Below are 16,666 nucleotides of genomic sequence, written 5' to 3' on the forward strand. Positions count from 1 at the left end.
GTATGCCACGGAGAATAGTGTGAAGCATCCACACGTGCCATGTCTCCATGGTAACGTGCTCAAAAACCACATGATAAGATGTGCGGATTGATGGTCTCAGACGTGGAGGTTTGAACTGGGATTTGATTTATGCCTTATGTAATCCCATATATGCACTTTATTAAGAACACTATGGTCCTAATAAAGTGCCGGACGTGGTGGTCTGCTGTTGTAGCCCATCCGCCTCAAGGTTCGAAGCGTTGTGCATTCTGAGATTCTATTCTGTTCACTACACTTGTACAGAGTAATTATCTGAGTTACTGTAGCCTTTCTGTCAGCTCAAACCAGTCTGGCCATTCTCTGTTGACCTCTCTCTGTTGCTCACTGGATGTTTTTTGTTTTTGGCACCATTCTGAGTAAACTCTAGAGACAGTTGTATGTCAAAATCCCAGGAGATCTGCAATTACAGAAATACTCAAACTATATGGCCTCACCATATGATTTAATGTCACAATATTTGAATATTTCAGACAATCTGTAGCATTTCCACTGCCACATGGCAACAACAATGCCCCATATGATGCAACAATTTGGAACTCGAAAGGCAGTTTTACGAAGGCAAACTTCACCTCTGCAATTCACATTTATGCTAAGAAATATATACAGGTGCTGGTCATATAATTAGAATATCATCAAAAAGTTGATTTATTTCAGTAATTCCATTCAAAAAGTGAAACTTGGAAAATGTATACATTCATTACACACAGACTGATATATTTCAAATGTCTATTTCATTTAATTGTGATGATTAAAACTGACAACTAATGAAAATCCCAAATTCAGTATCTCCGAAAATTAGAATATTACTTAAGACCAATACAAAAAAAGGATTTTTAGAAATGTTGGCCAACTGAAAAGTATGAACATGAAAAGTATGAGCATGTACAGCACTCAATACTTAGTTGGGGCTCCTTTTGCCTGAATTACTGCAGCAATGCGGCGAGGCATGGAGTCGATCAATCTGGGGCACTGCTCGGGTGTTATGAGAGCCCAGGTTGCTCTGATAGTGGCCTTCAGCTCTTCTGCATTGTTGGGTCTGGCGTATCGCATCTTCCTCTTCACAATACCCCATAGATTTTATATAGGGTTAAGGTCAGGCGAGTTTGCTGGCCAATTAAGAACAGGGATACCATGGTCCTTAAACCAGGTACTGGTAGCTTTGGCACGGTGTGCAGGTGCCAAGTCCTGTTGGAAAATGAAATCTGCATCTCCATAAATTTGGTCAGCAGTAGGAAGCATGAAGTGCTCTAAAACTTCCTGGTAGATGGCTGCGTTGACCTTGGACTTCAGAAAACACAGTGGACCAACACCAGCAGATGACATGGCACCCCAAACCATCACTGACTGTGGAAACTTTACACTGGACTTCAAGCAACGTGGATTCTGTGCCTCTCCTCTCTTCCTCCAGACTCTGGGACCTTGATTTCCAAAGGAAATGCAAAATTGACTTTCATCAGAGAACATAACTTTGAACCACTCAGCAGCAGTCCAGTCCTTTTTGTCTTTAGCCCAGGCGAGACGCTTCTGACGCTGTGTCTTGTTCAAGAGTGGCTTGACACAAGGAATGCGACAGCTGAAACCCATGTCTTGCATACGTCTGTGCGTGGTGGTTCTTGAAGCACTGACTCCAGCTGCAGTCCACTCTTTGTGAATCTCCCCCACATTTTTGAATGGGTTTTGTTTCACAATCCTCTCCAGGGTGCGGTTATCCCTATTGCTTGTACACTTTTTTTCTACCACATCTTTTCCTTCCCTTCGCCTCTCTATTAATGTGCTTGGACACAGAGCTCTGTGAACAGCCAGCCTCTTTAGCAATGACCTTTTGTGTCAATGGTCGTCTTTTGGACAGCTGTCAAGTCAGCAGTCTTCCCCATGATTGTGTAGCCTACAGAACTAGACTGAGAGACCATTTAAAGGCCTTTGCAGGTGTTTTGAGTTAATTAGCTGATTAGAGCGTGGCACCCGGTGTCTTCAATATTGAAACTTTTCACAATATTCTAATTTTCTGAGATACTGATTTTGGGTTTTTTCATTAGTTGTCAGTTATAATCATCAAAATTAAAAGGAATGAACACTTGAAATATATCAGTCTGTGTGGAATTAGACATTATCCAAGTTTCACTTTTTGAATGGAATTACTGAAATAAATCAACTTTTTGATGATATTCTAATTATATGACCAGCACCTGTACTGTAGTCTATGTTTTAAAAATGCTTTAAAGCCTTCAAAATCAACCTGGAATTGCTACATCTCAACACGTTTATTATGGGGATTTAATAAGATTTTAGGATTATTAGTGTCAAATTCCAGGAACATTGCTTAACAAACAGAAGTCTCCACTATCTGGTAAAAACAACAATGAAAAAGCTACATTTTACTTTATACAGCTTTATGAATTTGAATCAAACACAAAATAGTGGCTTCATAAAAACTACTTTATAATAACTAAACTGTTTTTAAGGTTGTTGCAATTATCTTTAGAATTGTTATCATAAGGAAGTCACAACATTCTTGGTTTTCCTCAAAGAAGGTGTGCTCTCCAGCTCAACAAATATACCAATTAGTACAAAGGCTTCTACTTCACAGTTGCCAACTTTTCTTCTAACCTAAAGTGGCCTTAATGGCAAGAATCTGAACCTTAATTTGCTCAGACAGCAAACAACTATAAGCTATGACTAAATACTCTGGAAAATATCAGACTTGCTCTGTATAGCCCAATTAAACAGCAAACCCAGATGTCAAATCTTTTTCATGTGTTCTGCTGGATACTTGAGCAAGAACTTCCATGTGTTCATCAAAGGAAAGTGCCAAGGTGGGCTGGCACGGGATAAATGTTTAGTTTATTTCAGTCCAGTGCTTGTGCTCAACTTCCTCAAAGCATTTAATGGAAAACAAACTAAATTGAACCTGACATGAATAGTCCATTACTTATCGCCATAGAATATCAATACAATCTGCATATATTTAGGCAGAGATGTACATGTCCCTACCAACTTTTAGAAAATCAGAAATGTCCCGACCTACATTTGGGCAATTTTATAGCCTTTAATTTTATACTATTTTTTAATTTTCATTTTAAGGACTATCAAAGTTTCTTTGTAAGTTAGTGTAATTATTCATGTGTAAATGATTGCCCTACCTCTTCTGAAGCTATGCATAAAAGGCATTGTCATGTGGCATCTGTACATTTTCTCAGAGCTGTTCACAACTCTCCAATCAGAGTCGTTTGTGATTATTGCATAAAGATTTTTTGTCTTTTCAGAACTTTTTCTGGAAATTAAACGGGCAGAATGCCATACACCCATTGAAATTAACAGATTAAAACAAGCATACTCTTTGTGTACAAATGTTTCTAGTCTAAGTAAAAAAATCCTAGGAATTCTGCTTCAGTCAGTATATGCCTTATTGAGGAAAACACCTTAATATATGAATGAATGTCAGGTAAGTGTGGATTTTTTTAAATTTATTTTATTTAAATGCCAACATTTTGAAAATCATCCTCCTCGCAATATGTCCCTACCACATTTCAAACCAAATCTACGCCCTTGAATATAATACCTAGCCTACTTTTGCACACTCATAATTTTGTTCAGTTACGAAATGCCATATGTTCAGAGGGGATCTATAAATAAATCCACTGATTATCCAGACGCATACAAATGTTACATATATAATTAGTTATATTCAGTTTCTTCTTTGTCACAACGTTTGATTGATTACTTTTAAAACGGAGGCATAATAAATCAATACCTCATATACAGGAAAAGTAAAAAATCCTAACCAACACAATAATCAGACAGATTCTAGACAAAGCATATTTGCTTAAATTTACTGAAAAGTTTGATATCAAGAAAAATGTCTGAAGATAATTACTGTGGCGAGTAGGGTGGGGCCGAGAGCCGTGTAGGTCACAGCCTGGAGAGTTCCCCGGCCTGAGTTTTTGGTGATAGGGGTATGTGGCGAGCAGAGCAGGGCCAAGCAGCGTCTGGGCAGAGCGAGGCCGGAAAGATAAGTGGTGAATTAATTCCACCTGTGTGCCACACCAGTCTCGAGTTCCAGTGAGCGGTGGTGGGAGTATTTAAGGAGAGGAGACAGCGGCAGACAAGAGAGAGAGAGAGAGAGAGAGAGAGAGAGAGAGAGAGAGAGAGAGAGAGAGAGATGCATGAAGCTGTGTGTGTGCGCAACAAGAGTGCAGTGCGTTTGCTTTTGTCTTTTATGTTGTATAAAAAATGTTTACGTGTTTGGTCAAGCCGGTCCCAGCTTCCTCCTTTGCCATTCTTGAATCATTAGAATTACAAAGGTGATTAAAAATTACAGTGTGATGTTCTGTCCTCTCCATGGTTGCCAATTAGTTGCCAAAGTTATAATCACTCATTAAAAACCAAAACCTCATTACAAAGCATTAATCTTGCACTCACTTACAGTAGAATTAGAATTCGGATATTCATCATTAATGATGACAGGAAGGGGAAATCCCACGAGTGTAATCACAGAGTTTACAATTAGAGCTATCAGAATTGACACGTTAACACCTGTGACTAATTAAAAAAGCTTAATGCATATATTTTTCTTAATCGCGATTAATGCATACCATTAGTACAGCATAAACACTGGTGTGTTGTAATGTGTCCGCCCTGAGTCATTACACTGACGCACACGCCACAGCGCCAGAGGCTTTCTGCCAAGGAGAGCAAAAAAGTTAAGCATTAAATAACATAAAGCAGCGGTATGAGCCTATGATATAGCCGCTGAGGAAGTTATCTCGATAAATAAAAAAATTTCTGACAAAATGATGGAGAAAGGACTTCTTAAAATAATTGTATGTAAAACAAGCTGAAAAACAAACAGAATGAGACATTTTTGTTTGCAAGCACTTTTCATTGTTTGTTCAAAGCGGCGGTCGAAGCTGGCGTTGCCACCCCGACACGAATTATGAACACAGCTTCACGCTTGCAGTAACAAAGTGGATAGCCAGTCTACCAGCAGATTAATATTGTGGAGGATGACAGTATAAGGGATTTAATGCCCATTGCAGTGAAAATGCAACCTATGTGTGGACTAGTTCTTTAATTTAGTAAAACTCTCACTTAGACTTTGGGAAACATTTAATGTTACTTGAATTGGTGATACTTTAGTGCATCGTCTTTTTATCGTGGAAGGCTTTGTTTTGGAAATGTTAATAAAGCATTATATTGCTACATATTGTTTTGCATTCTTTCCTAAAATGGAAATAAATACATTTTGACAAGAAATATATATAGTGTCAAATTTCAGCACTTTTAAAATCTGCCATTAATCATGATCAACTACAAAAAACGATGCGCTTAATCATGATAACAAATTATAATCGATTGACAAAAACTATTTTCAATAAAAGTTTCACCTGTGTATATGACTCATGAGTTGTCTGATCTGAGCTCTGCAGTATCGTTGTTTACTCGTATTCAGGCTTGAGTTTCAGCGAGACACATTTACAGTGACCTTTCACATTCATTGGATTAGATAATCTCACAGCCCCTTCCTCTTTGGCCTACACTATGCTGACACTGAAGGGCTCAACATGTATCCAAACATCACGGTTTTAGATTAAAAAAAAATTGAAACAGCAGTATTGATGCCGACACAGAACGCAATTTTAAGTTAGCATGTTAACCTACAAAGCCTACTGAACGTGCTCCTATATTTCGATATAAAAATGTGATTTAAAGCACAGAGTCAAAAGCATAGCATTTTAATATTTAGATTTTTAGCATCAACATCTCGAGGGTATATGGCAGGCATGCTCCGTGGTCGTCAATGGCTCAGTTTTGATATCAACCAACAGGCTGATAAGAGAACTCAAGCGCTGCGAATAAAAATCACTTTACTGTTATATAATGTCAGTTCTTACCGTATTTGCTATGCCCGTGTCTTGCTTGCACTGGCTGAAATCCCTTTTTGTAATGCTACATAACTGTCCTTGATGTGGTCACCCATATACACATTTACTGATTCTGTTTTTCTTTGGGATTGAAGTTTTTTTTTTTTAGGTGGAAGTAAAATGGCCGCTGTCGTCTGCTTGTCTGAACCCAGTGACGCAAACGGTGGTGTGAGGCAAGTCGCCAACAGAGGGCGATATTGTTCTGTCTAACATTTCAAGGGACATTTTTGTTAACGTTTGGTCAAAACCTGCGCGTTTTTACCAACCAACTAGCGTGTTACGACAGTAAGTCACAGTTTGCGAATACCATACAAATAAATAAATGGATAGAGCCGTAGAATTACACCTACCTGTCGCAAAATCGTCCGTGACTTCCCTTATATAACAGCAGTTGTATCGTAGAAAAGTCCACACATAGTTCACTCCAAAAGGATTGGTTTGTGTATAACATGTTGAATATTAGCAGACATTAACATTCATTAAGTGATGAGCTGTTTCCGCACAAAAGCAGTTTTTTCAGCACATTTGTGCATCTCCTCCATAGACATTATTTCACAAGAAACGGCCTCTTGTCTCCTCGTCAGTGTACCGCCCTTAGAATGCCTATATGGGACAAATGCGTTATGCTATTCTATGGTATCCTTGTAGGCTCCCCCTTTAGATCGTTTCTGATTGTTCTTGCTACCCTCTAAACAGGGGTTTTCAACCAGAGGCCCAGTCGTTTATTAATAATTATAAAACCTTAACGATCATCAATGTGACTCCGAGTCAAATCATCTCCGTTTGTTCATCTGTATAAAGTAATCCTACAAGCCCTTCACCTGCTTTCCAGACCTGGACAGTCTGCAGGCATTTTATTTCTGATTAAACTAATAATCAAGTAACATACCAAATTTGTGACAGTAAATTGTCATACAGTAATAACTTCCCCAATGTTACAACATAAACCTGTAATAAGAAGATGGCAGAGTTGAGTCAGCATCCCAGTTCACATCAATAAATATGTATGTTAAAGTTTAAATGATCACTGTGCTGCTGCACTTATAAAAGTGAGCATCTAACGATTCTTTACTCATTCTCAACATTTTTACAGTGTATAGGCCTATGCCTTTTGTGTGTATATATATATATATATATATATATATATATATATATATATATATATATATATATATGTGGTCCTGACCCGGCTGACGATGGAGGCGATTTGGGGATGGCAGCGGGCTCGGTTTTGCCAGGCACGTCCCCACGAACCACCTGCCCCCCTGCATGCTCGCTTCTGTCCGGGCTCGAGGTGAGTACGGCTCACCTCACGGCCAGCCCATGTTCTCGCTCAAGCCACCCTTAGTTGGCCGATAATGTCACCGCTGCATCGGAGAGTGTTCAAGCGTCTGATGCAGAAGACTTGACTGGGCTGCCACCTTCGGGTCAGTCCGCCCAGTCTGAGGCTGATGCACAGATGGTCAACATGATTTCCCGGGCCGCTGTGAGCGTTGGGTTGGACTAGAACCCTCCACCTCCCCACAGCCTTCAAGGCTTGACAATTGGCACCTCGGGTCAGGACGCCACGGTACCTTTCTTCCCGGAAGTGCATGACGAGCTGACGAGGTCATGGAGGGCACCTTTCACTGCCCGGAACCGACATCCTTACTCTTCCGATCTCACTACCCTTGACGGTGGAGCGGCCCACGGGTTCACGGAGGTCCCCCATGTGAACAGAGCAGTTGCGATCCACCTGTGCCCTGAGAACGCCGCCACCTGGCAGGATCGCCCAGTAGTCCCCTCCAAGGCCTGTAGGATGTGTCACTGTCCTCGAAAGCCTACAGCTCCACTGGTCAGGCAGCCTCCACCCTGCATGCCATGGCTCTCCTGCAGGTCCACCAAGCCAAGGCACTCAAAGAACTGCACCTGGGTAGTCCCAACCCCGACGTACTGCAGGAACTGCGCTCTGCCACTGACCTCGCTCTAAGAGCCACAAAGGTCACAGCGTAGGCACTCGGGCGGGCGATGGCCACCCTCGTGTCCAGGAACGCCACCTCTGGCTGAACATGGTCGAGATGCGTGATGTTGACAAGGCTCGCTTTCTCAACGCCACCGACTCCCAGCTTGGCCTCTTCGGAGCATATGGCATCCTCGGCCATGGTCGCGCCACTCAGGTTGATGCATATGAGTCCGCTTCAGCTATGGCTTTAGACTCGAGTCCCGAGATGTGCATGACGCTGCGGCACATACCATGTGTTAATCACCCCTTCCTGCCGTCAGACTTTCAACCCTTGGACAGACCTCTGTTTTCTGCGTATTGGAGTCTCCCTATAGCAGGTGTCCAGACATGTCGTGGTCACCACAGGCGCCTCCCAACTGGGTTGGGGCACCATGTGCAATTGGCACGCAGCTGCTGGCACCTGGACAGGGCCCCGGCTGCATTGGCACATCAACTCTGTTGCCGAAAAAGGAATTAATGCGTTCATGACCTCAAGCCTAGATTATTTTAATGCATTACTGGGAGGATGTCCAACAAGATCAATAAATAAACTTCAATTGGTTAAAAATGCAGCAGACAGTGTGCTGATGAGAACCAAGAAATATGATCATATTAGCCTCATTTTATCATCGTTACATTGGCAACCTGTTAAATTTCATAAAATTCTGTTAACTACGTACAAAGTTTTAATGGTCTAGCTCCGCAGTACTTAAGTGACCTTCTATCACGCTAGATTCCATCACGTTCATTACGATCGCAAAATTCTGGCCCGTTAATAGTGCCTAGAATAACAAAATCTACAAAAGGAGGTTTATCATTATAACTCTGTTTACAGACACACTCACACAGTTTAAGTCTAGACTAAAGACTCATCTATTTTGCCAGGCATACACCTAATTTATCCATTGACTCACAATTAGGCTGCTTTAGTAAGGTCTACCGGAACCAGAAACCAGAAACAGTGATCAAACTTTGAATGGCATATAAGCTAATATTATTTTATTTGTTTCCCTGTCCCAACCTTGGGACTCCTATCCTGAGGTCACCAGAACTGGCTGGATCCAGCTTCATTCCTGCTTCGTGTTGATGTCACATCCTTTGGATTTTCCTGGCAAGAGCGACCCGCTCCCTTCGCATGAAAATCAGTCTACAGGCTTTAATAGGCAACCTAGGAAATCTGGGAAGGGCTAATTCTTTAAGTTGCCATTCACATATTTGCAAAAAAAAATTATAATAATATTACATGAAAATTGTTACATATTGCACCTTTAAATATGACAAAGAACTGAAATTATATGTCACATATCATATTATTAAACTGAAAAAATAAATGGTAAACATAAATTGTTTAATGAGACATTTCTGGAAGTGCTCTTTACTATTTTCCTGAATGTGTTTGTACAATTTCTGCTTGTTCAATAAAAAATATATAAATGGTAAGATAAATGTTTTTCTGTTCTGTTTTGTCCAGTTAGCTTACAAGCTAATTGGTTAGCCTATTAGCTTAGCATACCGCTAGCATATTCTCCTTTTCATTTCATAAAATTTCTCCTAATTGTTACCACCTACTGATGCAGTGGTATGAATGAATTTAAAATACATTTTAATTTGAGCTATTTTAAATGAATTTTACAAGCATTTACATTTTTACATCTTTGTGGTTTGGGTTAGGTTTATGGCACTTTTCCACTCCATGTTACAGTTTGACTCGACTCGACTCTGCTCACTTCACTTTGCTGAGCTTGCTTTTCCACTGCAGTTTAGTGCAGCCTCAACGTGGGTGGGATTATTGGCTGATCATCATAGTCTACTGCCATGACATTATCTTAAATGCGACACAAACACACAACAAAGGAGCAATGAATGAATGGTCTTCTTGATTCTTGGCATGTGGCTATTTTTCACAGCAAGAAGACAAACTTTGTTTCAAAAGAGGCTGATGGCAGCAAGAGGCAGATGAGGACATCACCGTGTTAGCTCAAAGATGACCTATAAGCTAACCTTCTAGCTTATAGCAATGAGGCTGGTAGTGATGATTTTCTCTGACCAGTCAGTAATCTGCTGGGTTTTGAAGTCACATTTAGTATCGGCTCGGCTCGCTTGGAACCTCCTAAAAAGTACCAGGTACCAGGTACTATCCACAGTGGAGTTGAGTAGAGCCGTACCGTGCAGTGGAAAAGCTCGATTAGAGTTATGGATAGGTGTAGGTGTTTATGGTTGCTGCAGGACTCCAAATAAACACAACAAACAATGTATGAATGTGGCATCTAACTGTTCCAAGACCTCAGGATTTTGCTGGTTATTTGGAGGGGGTGTAACTTGTAGTGGGTGTGTCTTGTAGTAGTCTTCCAGAATGCAGACAGGCCCCTCTTGGTCACCCAGCCTGGACAGTAGTTCGGTTTTAAAGGGGTCTTGGGCACTGGTCAGGATGCAAGACCAAATAGACCAACTTTAACCAGCCAACACCAACCAACCATCTTAGGCTGGTTTTAGATTGAACTTTTTTAAATAGGTAAAATGTGGAAAATGGTACATCAAATTTCTAAAAAGCAAACAATTTAATTTGAATGTGTAGTTATCTACAATAGTTATTAACAGTCCACCACTATTGCTTAAAGGAATAGTTCACCAAAAAAATGAAAATTCTCTCATCATTTGCTCACCCTCTTGTCATCCCAGATGTGTATGACTTTCTTTCTTCTGCTGAACACAAACGAAGGTGTCTAGAAGAATAGCTCAGCTCTGTGGATCCATACAATGCACATGAAAGGGTATACACATTTTGAAGCTCCAAAAGCATAAAGGCAGCATAAAGTAATCCATAAGACTACAGTGGTTAAATCTATATCTTCACAAGTGATATGATAGGTCTGGGTGAGAAAGAGATCAATATTTCCTTTTTTCTGATCCATCGCCACTTTCACATTCTACTTTTGTTTTTGGCAATTCACATTCTTTGTGCATATCAGAACCTACTGGGCAGGGAGGAGAATTTATAGAAAAAAGGAATCAAATGTTGATCTGTTTCTCACCCACACCTATCATATCACTTTTTAGACATGGATTTAACCACTGGAGTCATATGGATTACTTTTGGTAAACATAAATTTTACTGTCGTCAAGCTGCGTAAAGATGTTCACTCTTCCCAATATGGCTAGCTTGACAGAATTATCCATGTGTGCCCTGGCGTTCTTGTGTTTCCTTACTTTCTCAGACAGGTGCTTCATATCTCTCACTCCCATAGCTGTCCATGCTGGATCTGTCCCCGTTGTTTTAAAAAGCAAGCACGGAAAGCAATATAATGCATTAGCATAACCGCACGGGGTAATGGATGTCTACAAAAGTGCTCGCTACATCCACTGCTATGCAAATCAGCTGGACCTCATCATGAAGCAGGCAATATAACACATCCCAAGGATCTGCACTTTTTTCCAGACCTTGGTGGATTTTCTGCCTTCTTCTCCAGGTCACCCAAGTGAATACCCGTACTTTATCAAGTGGTTGCGCATAGACTCCCCAGAGACTGTACAACACGGTGGAACTTCCACAGTCGCCCTGTTAACACTGTGTACTAGCACAAGGATGACCTCCTAAAGTATTTCCAAACCATCAGAGACTTTCAGAGACAGTTTGCTCCCACAACTGTCAAAGAGGCCGGGGGCTTTCTGAGGATGCTTGAAGAGGAGGCTCTCTGTTTTTTCCTGGCATTGTTCCACAAGATCATGCCAAATGTAGACTTGCTGTGCTACCAGCTGCAGAAGAGGAATATCGACCCTGTCTGCATTAAAGCACTTGTCCAGAGGTTCACAGACAGCATGCTAACGATCAGATAAATAACTATATTTACTATTGGCTGATAAAGCTGTTGTTGTTGTTGTTGTTAAAAGATGAATTGCTCACTTCCAGCAGTCTATAAAAGTCTAAATGTGCCTTGCCATCAAACGGAATGATTGTCATAGAGCATATCACTTTATTTTTTATTTATGAACTTTATTTTTTGGACCAGGGCCTCCATTCACTCTCTGTGTGAGCACAGTGCATCTGACCATCAGCATCAGCTCATAAAGGGACAGAGGATGCTGGGACCAGGAGAACAACAGTGGCTGGCTACATAGGTAAAATAAAAAATAAAAAATGAAACAGACACAGGATGGCATATTACCACAGCTGACTTTGGATGAATGATTCAGCAGGCTGTCTGCAATTTAAATTTGCATTCATATTTTTGTTTACTCCGTAGTTTCCAGGTTTATGACAGAGCAGTCTCAAGCAGCATGATGATTTTTTTTGTCATCCACACACATAGGAAAGGAATTCAGTGTATAAGGCATCCACGCATGTGGTTTTTTATTGACATGCCCATGTAGACCTTGTTTTGATGGGAAAACAAATAGCAAGTTAAAGATCAGGAGAAGTAAACATACTGTATAGTGCAATTAAGAATACTGGTGTTAAAACCTTAGTTATCATATAATTTAATTGGACATAGGCATGTGTTCAGTCAGAATCACTTTAATCAAAATAGCTTTATTGTAAATTTAAGCTGATGATGTATATTTTACAGGTATGTGATACCATCCTGATGCATGCCAAGGAGCGGTTCTCCTTCACCCAGCACCTCATCAGCACAACTCTGTTGCATGGAGAGTTGTTTCCACAACACAGTGTGAAGTTCCCTGATGCAGCACTTGAAACAACAGTGGAGGCGTACCCTATGCTGAACAAGGCCAAGCTCAAAACAGAACTGTCCCTCATCTATGAGAACAGTGAGTTCAAGAATAGCAGTGGTGCAGTGCCTCTGTACCGACTTTTCATGGAGAACAACCTTCAGAGACTGTCAGTCTTCTCACGATCCTCATCACCACACCCATGACAACAGGAGAATCAGAGAGGTGCTTCTCTACTTTGAAGAGGATCAAGACCATCCTGAGAAACACCATGACACAGGATCACTCTGGCTATGCTTTCCATGGAGAAGAAACATGACAGGGACATTCCTGACTACAATAAGAAGGTCATTATGATGTTTGCCACTCAGACTGAGAGAAGAGCAAAATTCCTGTAAAAATAAGATGTCAGAAAAACTATTACTGCTACTGTTAATTGAATAACCAGGTGTCAAGCAGATGTACTCAAACTTTGACTGGTAGTGTACATTTGTTCATCTTGAGCCCCAGTGTGGTGTTTTTGTGTAGTTGACATTTTAAAATATTTCTATGTTTCTTAATGCTTCTGTCAGCTGGATGCTTTCTCATATGCAGAGCAATAAATGAGCACATGTTCAACTGTCTCTGGGAGTCCACATTGTTCCCAATGGCAAAAAGAGAATGGTTAAGGGAGGCCTGCCATTACAGAGCCTGGATATTATAGCATCCTCCCTTCTGTTTCCATATTTATATCTCTCAACCCCAACTTTAGTTTGGATATTATATAGACGTCTCCTCGTCCCATATCTCAAGCCACATATTATTTAGAGCCACTTTAATTATTCCTTGAACTTCAGCTTCACTCAATGGGACATTAATATCAATCTCAGTATGACTCAAAGCCTTCTTTGCTAAAAAATCCACCACCTCATAACCCTCTACCCCAACATGAGCTAAAACCCATATAAAGGAAATGCTTACTCCTAATTGCCGTATTCTGTACAAATTATATCCTGCCTGGATATTGATTTCCCACTGTTTAAACTTAATAATGCTGAAAATCTGAACATATTACCACATACATAGGATGAATATCTTCCACCCATTGAAGTTATATAAATTGTATATACTAATACATGATCTGATAGTCTTTTCACAACACTATATTTAAAATGAGGAATATAAACAGGTGCTGCCTTTTATCCAGAATCTGTATTTGTTTTATCCATCTGTATATACTTGAATACTACTGAAATATTCCTGGCCCAGATGCTGATTCACAACTGTATCCTTTCAAATATATCTTCCCTTTTCATGTATCTTTTTTACAGGGATGGGAGGGTTACTTTTGAAATGTATTCCACTACAGGTTACAGAATACATGCTGTAAAATGTAATTTGTAACATATTCAGTTAGATTACTCAAGGTCAGTAATGTATTCTAAATACTTTGGATTACTTTTTCAGCACTGGAAGATTTTTTAAATTGTTTTGAATATAAAAACTGCCAGACAAAGTACACATGTTAAAAATACATTCTGTGAAAAACCTAAATATCTTATGCAATGTTGCTTCTAAAACAAGATCAATCTAATTGATCTTGTTTTAAGGATTTTTAGATATTTTTACAGGAAAACAATCCAAAAATTATCATCAAGAATATGATTTTTGCCCTAATATCAAATGTCTTACTAGAAAAAAATAAATCCAACGTGAATTTTCTTGATACAAAAAATATGATCGTGCCTTTACATGTTTACATGTGCATATACATAAAATGGCTAGAAATAGCATTTTAGCTTAGTGTAAAGCTGACAATTTACACAAGGAGGGCTGTGTTTCCTAGTTTCCAAAGGCATCTCCACCATTTCTACCTGTACTGCTGGGATACAGGAAGTTCTAAACGCCCCACAACTTATTCTTAAAACTTGTGACAACATGGACACTGCTGCTCAGTGTTTCCCACAGGATTTTGTGAGACTATGGTGGGTGGGCCTCTGACCCTCTAGGGGGCATTTCCCCATAAGAACATTGTAGCAGGGCGGAGGGCGGGGCCGGGTCGTGATCATACACACCCGGTCCCGTATTGGGCTAATCAAGCCGCTGCGGTTTAAAGGTCGACTGCAGAGTATCGTGCGGGAGAGAGAGATTGTTAGCGGACATGTCCGTCATGTGTGTATTTATGTTGTCTTTTAAGTTTATCATTAAAACTATTATTTATATTGAAAAGCCGGTTCTCGCCTCCTTTCCATTGAATACCTTTACACTGGTGTTGAAACCCGGGAAGGAGGAGTGATACGCCGTAGTAGAGTTCTCGCCACTACCGTCCACCCCAACGGAGCAGCCGCGGCCATCTGCCGGGGGACGAGGAGCCCAGCCGCCTGAACGAGGACGATGGCTGGATCCGCCCGGAGAGGCGCGGCTGTTGTCCGATAGAGGGTGGAGGAGTGGCCGAGGAACAAGCTGCGGCGTATCGGAGAACTGGCGAGTAAGAGTTTTTTTTTCTTCATCTCTCTCTCTCTCTCACTGTCGCTCTATGTTGGCCTTTTCCCTGTTTTAAATTTTACAGTTTTTTGGGGGGTACTACACTGTTACAGGAAGTACCCCCCATTTTAATTATTTCTGTTTCCCTCCCCTTGTCCCCTCCCTCGTCCAGGTAGATGGGGATGACCTGCCGGCAGACAGCGCAGAAGGCGCGCCCTGCCCCAGGGAAAGAGGGGGGGGGGGGATGTACGTCAGGCCGGGGGTCCCCAGCCTGAGAGAACGAGGGAGGAATGTGGCAGGGCGGAGGGCGGTGCCGGGTCGTGATCATAAACACCCGGTCCCGTATTGGGCTAATCAAGCCGCTGAGGTTTAAAAGTCGACTGCAGAGTATCGTACGGGAGAGAAAGATCGTTAGCGGACATGTCCGTCATGTGTGTGTTTATGTTGTCTTTTAAGTTTATCATTAAAACTATTATTTATATTGAAAAGCCGGTTCTCGCCTCCTCCTTTCCATTGAATACCTTTACAAACATTTTGTACATTTTAAAGTCAATCTGGTGCAGTTTGAGAGCAAAATTATGAGGCTAGGGGTGGGTTTCACAAACCAGGATTAATCTTAAATTTAGATTAAATAAAGGTTTATCTGATAATTCAGTTTCACTTAACTTTAAGCCTTGTTTAAAAAAAATCTGGGTTATATTTTAACCATCGATTTGACCCTGATTTAAATTTCACAATTAATTTGTATTAATTTTAATCCTATTGCTCCAATACTTAAAATGTATTTAAATCTCTTAAATTAAGTTAAGGATTAACTTTAAATTTGCAGCTGAGGTGGTTTAAATAAAAAACGGACCTACAATTAAACATGAATGACAAGGTAAACGAATAGTGGATGTCCCGTCAGCCCTCTGAGAGGCATGTATCATATTATTTAGAAATCTTGTGCCTTTGGCCACGATGTGTGCTTTCAAATTCGGGGTGCGAGTGTGACGGCACAATTACCTACTTCCCCATAATTTACATAGAGCGACATGGGACAGAGACGGGCCTCTCAAAGAGAAGTGAGAGGAGAGTATTATTTGTCATTTAACAAGAGAGGTAACCTGATAGTTATTGCACCCCTCCTCTCTTATACTCATTTCAGTCGGCAGCCAGACTGTTCATTTCTGGCCACAACAGTCTGACGAAGGAAACCTGGTACCCAGGGAATCAGAGACTCGTGTTGTCCTTTTTTCTTAAATTATGATGCCATATTTTAAAGCTTGTGACATTGTACACGCTACTGCAACATTTTCTTAAACCGCTTGATTGGGCCTGTGTACTAACGATAAACAGCTAGGCTCAGAATCCATCATGGCGGACAAAATTAATCACAGTTGACCATTTTTAATCAGAGGTTAAAAGATTAATCTTTGATTTGTTAAAACGTATTTAAAATTAAGCGGTACAACACAACACAACACATATGAAAATAAAACTTATATCAACAAACCCTGGATTAGCTCTAAACTATACTTAATTAAATCTTTATTGGTGCAACCACCCTAGATCTATGAAGAAATTTGTGCTCTAGTAGTAATTTAATCATAAA

At 40.5% G+C, this 16,666-nt stretch overlaps 1 protein-coding gene across 3 annotated transcripts in view; it reads right to left on the bottom strand.

Moving 5' to 3' along the window:
* LOC127626911 (myocardin-related transcription factor B-like) overlaps nucleotides 1–6,061 on the bottom strand; it is a 38,588-nt gene extending 32,527 nt beyond the window's left edge. For 2 of the 3 annotated variants that reach the window (XM_052103036.1, XM_052103034.1), the window contains exon 1: nucleotides 5,931–6,061. The gene's annotated coding sequence lies outside the window, so the exon portion shown is untranslated. Of the gene's footprint in view, nucleotides 1–5,423; nucleotides 5,451–5,930 lie in introns of those variants that run through there. The other variant, XM_052103035.1, reaches the window with a different exon arrangement.
* Nucleotides 6,062–16,666: the final 10,605 nt, after the last annotated feature.

This window comes from Xyrauchen texanus, chromosome 33, assembly GCF_025860055.1.
Source record: "Xyrauchen texanus isolate HMW12.3.18 chromosome 33, RBS_HiC_50CHRs, whole genome shotgun sequence".
Lineage (NCBI taxonomy): Eukaryota > Metazoa > Chordata > Actinopteri > Cypriniformes > Catostomidae > Xyrauchen > Xyrauchen texanus.